This window comes from Gekko japonicus, unplaced genomic scaffold (assembly GCF_001447785.1).
Source record: "Gekko japonicus isolate JY-2015 unplaced genomic scaffold, Gekko_japonicus_V1.1 scaffold1530, whole genome shotgun sequence".
Taxonomy (NCBI): Eukaryota; Metazoa; Chordata; class Lepidosauria; order Squamata; family Gekkonidae; genus Gekko; species Gekko japonicus.
This window is the reverse complement of record NW_015168697.1, coordinates 6,925-13,848: the sequence shown is the minus strand read 5'-3', so window position 1 is coordinate 13,848 and position 6,924 is coordinate 6,925.

Here is a 6,924-nt window from a genome sequence, read left to right as displayed (position 1 = left end):
CCTGTAGTAATGCCATGCTTCCTGAGATGTCAAGAAGACAACTGATTATGGTGAAAGGATCAATCTCCTATGGATGTACATTAAATGCTACTGCAGCAAATATTATTCTCCCGCTAACTATAGTTATGACATTTGTCTAGACATCTCTTTCTACACTCGATTGGCCCCTTATATATGTATTTCACTCCAGCATACCTTCAGATTATAGGGGGAGCAATCCTAAACAGTTCTATTTAGAAGAAAATCCCATTTCATTGAATGTGGCTCACTCCCAGGAAAAATGTTCTTAGGATTCAAACCATAATGTATTGAAACCAAAAACAGATTATCTTGGGTGCCATACAAAATTTACAGAACCGCATACACATCAACACACACAAAGTATTTTCGGAAATATTTTCCCTTAATTGTGTCTCTCAGTTGTCTTGCATTTACTAGATAAGAAACAAACAAAATGTGAGCAAGCAAGCCAGGAGCTGCTGAGGAAGAAAACTACAGAAAATCCTATGTGGTTCCATAGAATTCATCACAATAATTCATGCTACATAGAGAAAACTTTAGGATGAAGCTTTGTGGGCTTTTCATGGCCATGGGCATATGCTTACTTTGGTGCTCCCAGGTGTCAGCTTTCTAGCCAACACCCTCCTCCTAAATTCCACATCACATATTTCTAACCATATTTCCAATGAGTATCGCATAGTGGCCTTAATTTGCTTATGCCGATGATGTCTCATTGTGTTTGCTGGATTTCTGCCCACTTTAAAATCTATTACACCAAACTGGAATACATTATTGTTATACGGATGGAAGGAAAATTAATGAAACCATTACTAAAACAAAATATCTTCACTCGATGTGATGACAAGCGATCTATTGGAAGGCAAATTGTATACAGGTATTATGACAGCTTGCTGTTTCCTGGCAGCTCTTTTGCGCTTTTGCTATATTTTGAAAATATTAGATAGAAAAATCATTAAAGTGAAAATGTCATGGAAATGTGCCACATTTGTAATTATACTTAATGCTCTCTTTTTGTTGTTATTTTATGACTTTTATTGCTATCATGACTACTGTCTCTAAGGGCATGATTACATGTTTGTTTTTGAAATGGGACTCAGGTGGTCTGTATACAAGTCATTCAAATCACTCAGCTGCTGCTTTCAGCCAAAATGAATCCTCTACCAGTTCATAAGACTGACATGGAATACCACAAGGTATGAAAGAGCAACTAATGTGTATAGTCAATGGGGCATTATTGAGGCACAAAAACTCTGTAGTATTTTATATATCTAATTCTGAACTTGGCCCCAGAGTGTGGTTCAAAAAATCCACACAATGGTTCCAGGTACAGAAAGGATCAAAAACCTGGGGGAACCGAGAGGGTGAGGTGGGGGGGGGGGAATCTAACATTGATTTTAAAAACTCAAATGAGGAGGTGATGTGTTTTCCACACATCACAACTTGGAAGGAAGGAAGGAAGGAAGGAAGGAAGGAAGGAAGGGGGTAGGTGTTCAGGGAACATGGTGACCTGATAAGGAGCACTTTCAAAGGCTCCAGTCATTTCTTGCTGTGAGGCAAACAATGACAGAAAAGGAGGACATTTACTTCTCTGTCTTTACCTCTCCCCCAATTGACAGGTGAACACATGAGGGGGCTTAATCAGTCAGGTTTCCACTTGGGTTCTAGAAATATTGAGAGCAGTTGAGATAAGGAGGGCTTTTTTGCTGATAATGTCAGCTGACCCCAACCAATCTTTTTCTTTTTATTACTTTTTTTCTAAACAAATCTGGATTCAGTAATCTTTGCAATATTTTGGACTCCCAGAATGGCAATATTTGGGTTATTTTTGGACCCCCAGAACTGCGATCATAATTGAAAACACTGGCAGTTTTTCAGCAGTGTTTGAAGTCAGATTCCAGTATATAGCGACATTTGTTTGAAGTGTTCTGTGTTTCAGCTGTGACATGAAATAGTGAGGATTACTAAAACTCAGTTTTGCCAAACAGTCGGCTCATCAGAAAGACACATTTATTTATTTTCCTTTGTTATATATTTTCCTAGTTGGACATGTGCAATTTCTCAGAATGAAAAACAACATGAAAAAATTATCATCGCCCCCCCCCCGAAGATTTTAGATGAATCAGTGTGCCGGGAAACAAAGCTAAGAGGCTACTTTCCCCCATATATTTCCTTATTGCTCATCTTCCCTTTCTTCCTCTCCTTTCCCCCTTTTCATTTATCACCTCTCTCTCCTGCTTTACTATATTATAATTTTAGTGGGAAAAACTTTTCTGCTGGTGATAGTTTGTGATTTAATGATTAGAAGACAAGCTACCTTTCTCATCTATACTATATCTATTCAGAATATTCATTACTTCCTACGTTTAGCCCTTTTTATAAGAACTGTAGAGAATATAATTTTTTATTCTGATGGACATATACTTTAGTTAAGTTATTTAAAAGGTATAAACTTTGATTGTTGTGCATTTGATATATGCATAGAAAATAGTAAATGGGAATAATGTATGGAAAGTGTGTACAATATTTTTAAAAATAGAAGAGTGAAAAGGAAAATGGCACCATGAACATGTTGAAGAGACAAAGAAGAGACAAAGAAAAAAGAAGTTCAGATGAAACAGATGAAGACCAGAGAACTGAAGAAATGGTGGGGAAATTATCGCAAAGACCATTCAAGATTCAGAGAAAAAGCCTTAAAGACTATCCAGAGTATTCAGAGAAATATTCAAGAATCTGAGGAAAGAACCCAGAAGAACATTCCAGGTGTGTATCAAGAGATATTGGCTGGACTATCAGAAATTAATTTAAAATTATAAGAACAAACACAAAGACCAGAGAATCTAATTCAGCTTAACTAATGCCTGAATCATGCTGAAAAGACATGATTTGTGCTATTAATTCAGCTTGGAAATGCTGAATGCACATCCCTTGTAACAACCAAGTTGACTGAGAGTGGTTTGAACAATAAGGCTAATTGGATAAGAATAATAGTAGACAAAGAGGCTAATTATGCATCATTTGACATTGAAAAAGAGACCTAATAAACTTGTTACTATGATCTACATGATAAGCAGCTGACCTGTTCCCAATGCATGTCATAAAAGCAGATGTAGAAATAGATCTTACAGTTGTACCACAGATGTCAATGCAACAGTAAAGGAAATCAGCAAAACTGGAAACTTTGCAAAATAAATAGGAAAAAATTAACTTCCCAACCATACAAGATACCCAAAAGAACCAAATATTAACATATACCTTTAATTAATTATACTCCATTTCCCCCATAGGTCAATGTGTATACAAATTCCAATTTTAAACATACAGAGTATAATAAAAACCATTATAAAAGTCCCCTCATCTCTGTAGTCTCCACCCCATTAAAAGCCCGGGCAACTTGTTCTAAACACCACTATAGATGGTGTCTCCTTCATCCCCTCAGGGAGCTTGTTCTATATGGTGGAGCTATAATGTGAAACACACAGGATCTATTTGATGCTAGACAGGCTTACCCTACCTAGGAGACCAACTAACAGGTGGCAACCGTAGTGTCCTAAACACATTATTGGCCTTATGAAAATCAGCTTCTTACATAAGCTTAAACATGATTTAATGCTTTACAGTGTCCAAGATTTGGAGGGAAATGAATGCAGAAGTAATACACGAATATTCAGAATGGTTTAAAATGGCATTGCATTTCATTAGCAATTCCAATGATGAAATTATAGTTTTCTTTCTATCTTTTTTAGACATCAATGCCTGCCTGTGTCCCTTATCTTTAACAGTTTACAATGCATTGATTCCTCACATCAACCTGTCTGGCATATCCTAGAAAACAGTAGCTGAAAGCATGGTTTGCTGACTGATACAGTGAACACAAAATAAATTAAGGATCAAGGACAAATGCTTCTACTATAATCCTCCTGTAAATTTTCTTCCTTTTGATTTTTGATGTTTGAAATTATTTGGTTTTGTTTCAGTAGTGGAACCAATGGTTTAGAAATTTTCCATTGCTCTGTTTTTGTTTTTACTTCCATCAATGCAATCCACAGCACAGTTATACACTTCTAAATCCATTATAATTTAGGAAAGTAACGCTATTTAGAATTGCACTGCAAGTATTATAGTGTGCATACACAGGGATGGGCACAAAGAGCATTTTTGGAGTTTGGTTCATGGTTCATAGCTGAACCATGAACCAAATCATGAACAGATACAAACCAGGAAGTTCGTTCACAAACTGACTTGGTTCATGAGCCTGTCATGGCTCAGGTAGGGTGTCACCTGATGCTGCCACCACTCTGGATTTAGGATCCCTTGAGAAGGCCCAGAGCACCCTCCCAAGATCTTCAGACCTCCCTTTTGGATGAATAATAGGCATGAGGACCAGGCAGAGTACAACAAGGAAAATAGTTTATTTTATAGGAGGTCAAACAACAAGGTGCAGAATAATAACAGTAAGTGGGTTAGGGTCAGTGTTCCATCTAAGCTGAGTTAGTGTGAGCTAGCTCACAGTTTTTTAGTCTCCGGCTCACAGATTTTTGTCTTAGCTCAGGAAAGATGGTTCCAGAGCACACTGATTTATGTAGTAGCCAAATCGCTCGCTCACAACTTTAATGCCAGTAGCTCACAGAGTAGAATTTTTGCTCACAAGACTCCACAGCTTAGAGGGAACATTGGTTAGGGTCAAGGAGACTTGATTTGAAGCAAGAATATGAACAAGAGCTGAATAGACTTCAAGTCGACAATGCAGCATATGTACTGAGATTCCAAAATATTCCTGAGGAAAAAGATGAAGACATAGTCGGAAAAATGGCTAAGATTTTAGCAGATTATATGCACGTGGAAGATGAAGAGATGCTAAAGGAATTTGATCAAGTATTTAGGAGGAATTCAGCATATGCGAGACGAATGAAAGTTCCAAGTACAAATCTGCTTTGGCAAAAGAATTATTAGCGATAAAATCTTGAAAGAAGTAAATGCAACACCAATGACGATGGATGGGAATGAAATAAAAGTCTGGAAGGAAACCCCATGGAGGTAAGAGAAAAAAGAAAAGAATATACCAAAATGACAATACTCCTTTTTTTTTTTAAGCCCCCGGAGGGGATTTTTTATTTTTTTTTAATACTACAAAAACTACCAAGAAAAAATAGGGATAGGGTAACTAGGTAACAACTAGGGAGAAAGAAAAGCAACCCATACTACACTAAAAACCCAAGGTTAGGAGATCATTCCCTGTTAAGCTACCGTTAGTAATAAAAAAAGCTGTTAATAAACAATATACTCTGTGAGAACCTGTCTTTCTAAGCTTATATGTTAGTTTGTTTGTTACTTGTTATGAGAAGATTTCCTGAGCATCTCCTCCAGCTCGCTTCATAAAGGCAATTTTCAGAGTCGTTCTGCCTTTACATCTACACTAAGACTCTCTAAAATCTTAATAGCTTCTTAGACGTTCACTCCAAATTCTGCAGCCCAGTCTTCCTTCGTCTTCAAAGGGATAAAACCGCCAATCTTGAGCCTCTTCCTCTCTGGTCTTGTCCTCGGGGCCCAGTGGCATCTCAAAAGTTTCTTGATTATGAAGGCAAATTCAAACTCTTTTCTCTCAGCAGGATTTAAGATGACACTTTCTGAGAACTCTTGCATAGAAGGAGTTAAGTCCTTGTAAATCTTTCGTGTTTCTCTTGTACTTTTCCTCCTTTTCTCGTTGAGATCATGGTTTAATTTAGTGTCCATCTCTTTCGCTTTAAAAGCCCTCAGTTCCATTTTTTCTGCTATTGTTGCCAATTGGAGCTGCCGGGACACAAATTGTTGATTTATCTTGGCAAGCTGATGGTTAATGCCAACAAGTAGCTCCAGAATCAGCTTGATGGCTTCCGCTATAAGTGCAATAACATCTATTTCCCTTCTTCTCGGAGTTGTTTTCGCCCACTTTTTTGGAGTGTCCTCCATTTTAACGCTTTATTTTCAATATAAAATCACTTTCTCCCTGGCTCTGAAAATCACTTTACGCTGTTTAATCGCTTAAATGCTCATGGATATCTCCCACAACAGGCTTGTACACTTAAAAATAAAGTCTTTCAGAAATGTCTATTTATAACCATCTCTCTCTCCCCCTCCTCCGCTTTTATAAATGCGTCAGAGAGACATCCCTCTCTCAGCACGATTCAATCACTTAAGAGGTTTCAGGGCGGGATTTCGCTTCAAAGTATCCATTTACAATAGTTTCTCTCTCCCCCCTCCCTTCACTTATGTAAATGCATCTGAGAGGCGTCCCTCTCTCAGCACAATTCCGATCGCTCAAAAAGTTTTTTCCTTTGGGGGAGGGATTTTCTCTTCTGAAGACAATTAGCTCATATTAACTCACAATTCGCTCCTTAACTCACAATTCATTGTTGGTCTTTATCTTGACCACGCTCTTAATCACTCCTCTGCTAGATCTCCTGCGCTTGACCAGATCAACACAGCTTATGGCCTTGCTAAGAGGATGAAGTCAGCAAGGGGGACCGTCAGGGAGGATGGGAGCCTCCATCTCCCTGCAGATAGCAGGAAAAGAGGCTCACCCTCAAAAGCCCTATGGCCTGGGAGTTCCCCCTGAACTCCCGTGGATCCAGTGGCACCTCTCCCCCTCGCTGCTGCAGAGAGCTGGGAAAGGCATCCGCCATCGCTGTGCCATAGACCCCGCCTCCCCAAATTGACAACACTCCTGAGGAAAAATGATGTACAATATCGCTGGCTCCTTCCAGAGGGTGTCACTTTTATTTTTCAAATGAAAAGCTATCGGATAACATCCTTATTTAAGGTGGAAGATTTTTTTTGTACCTTTGGAAAAGAGATGGGCGCAGACAAAGACGAAGACAAAGAAGAAGAAGAAGAAGAAGAAGAAGAAGAAGAAGAAGAACAGAGACC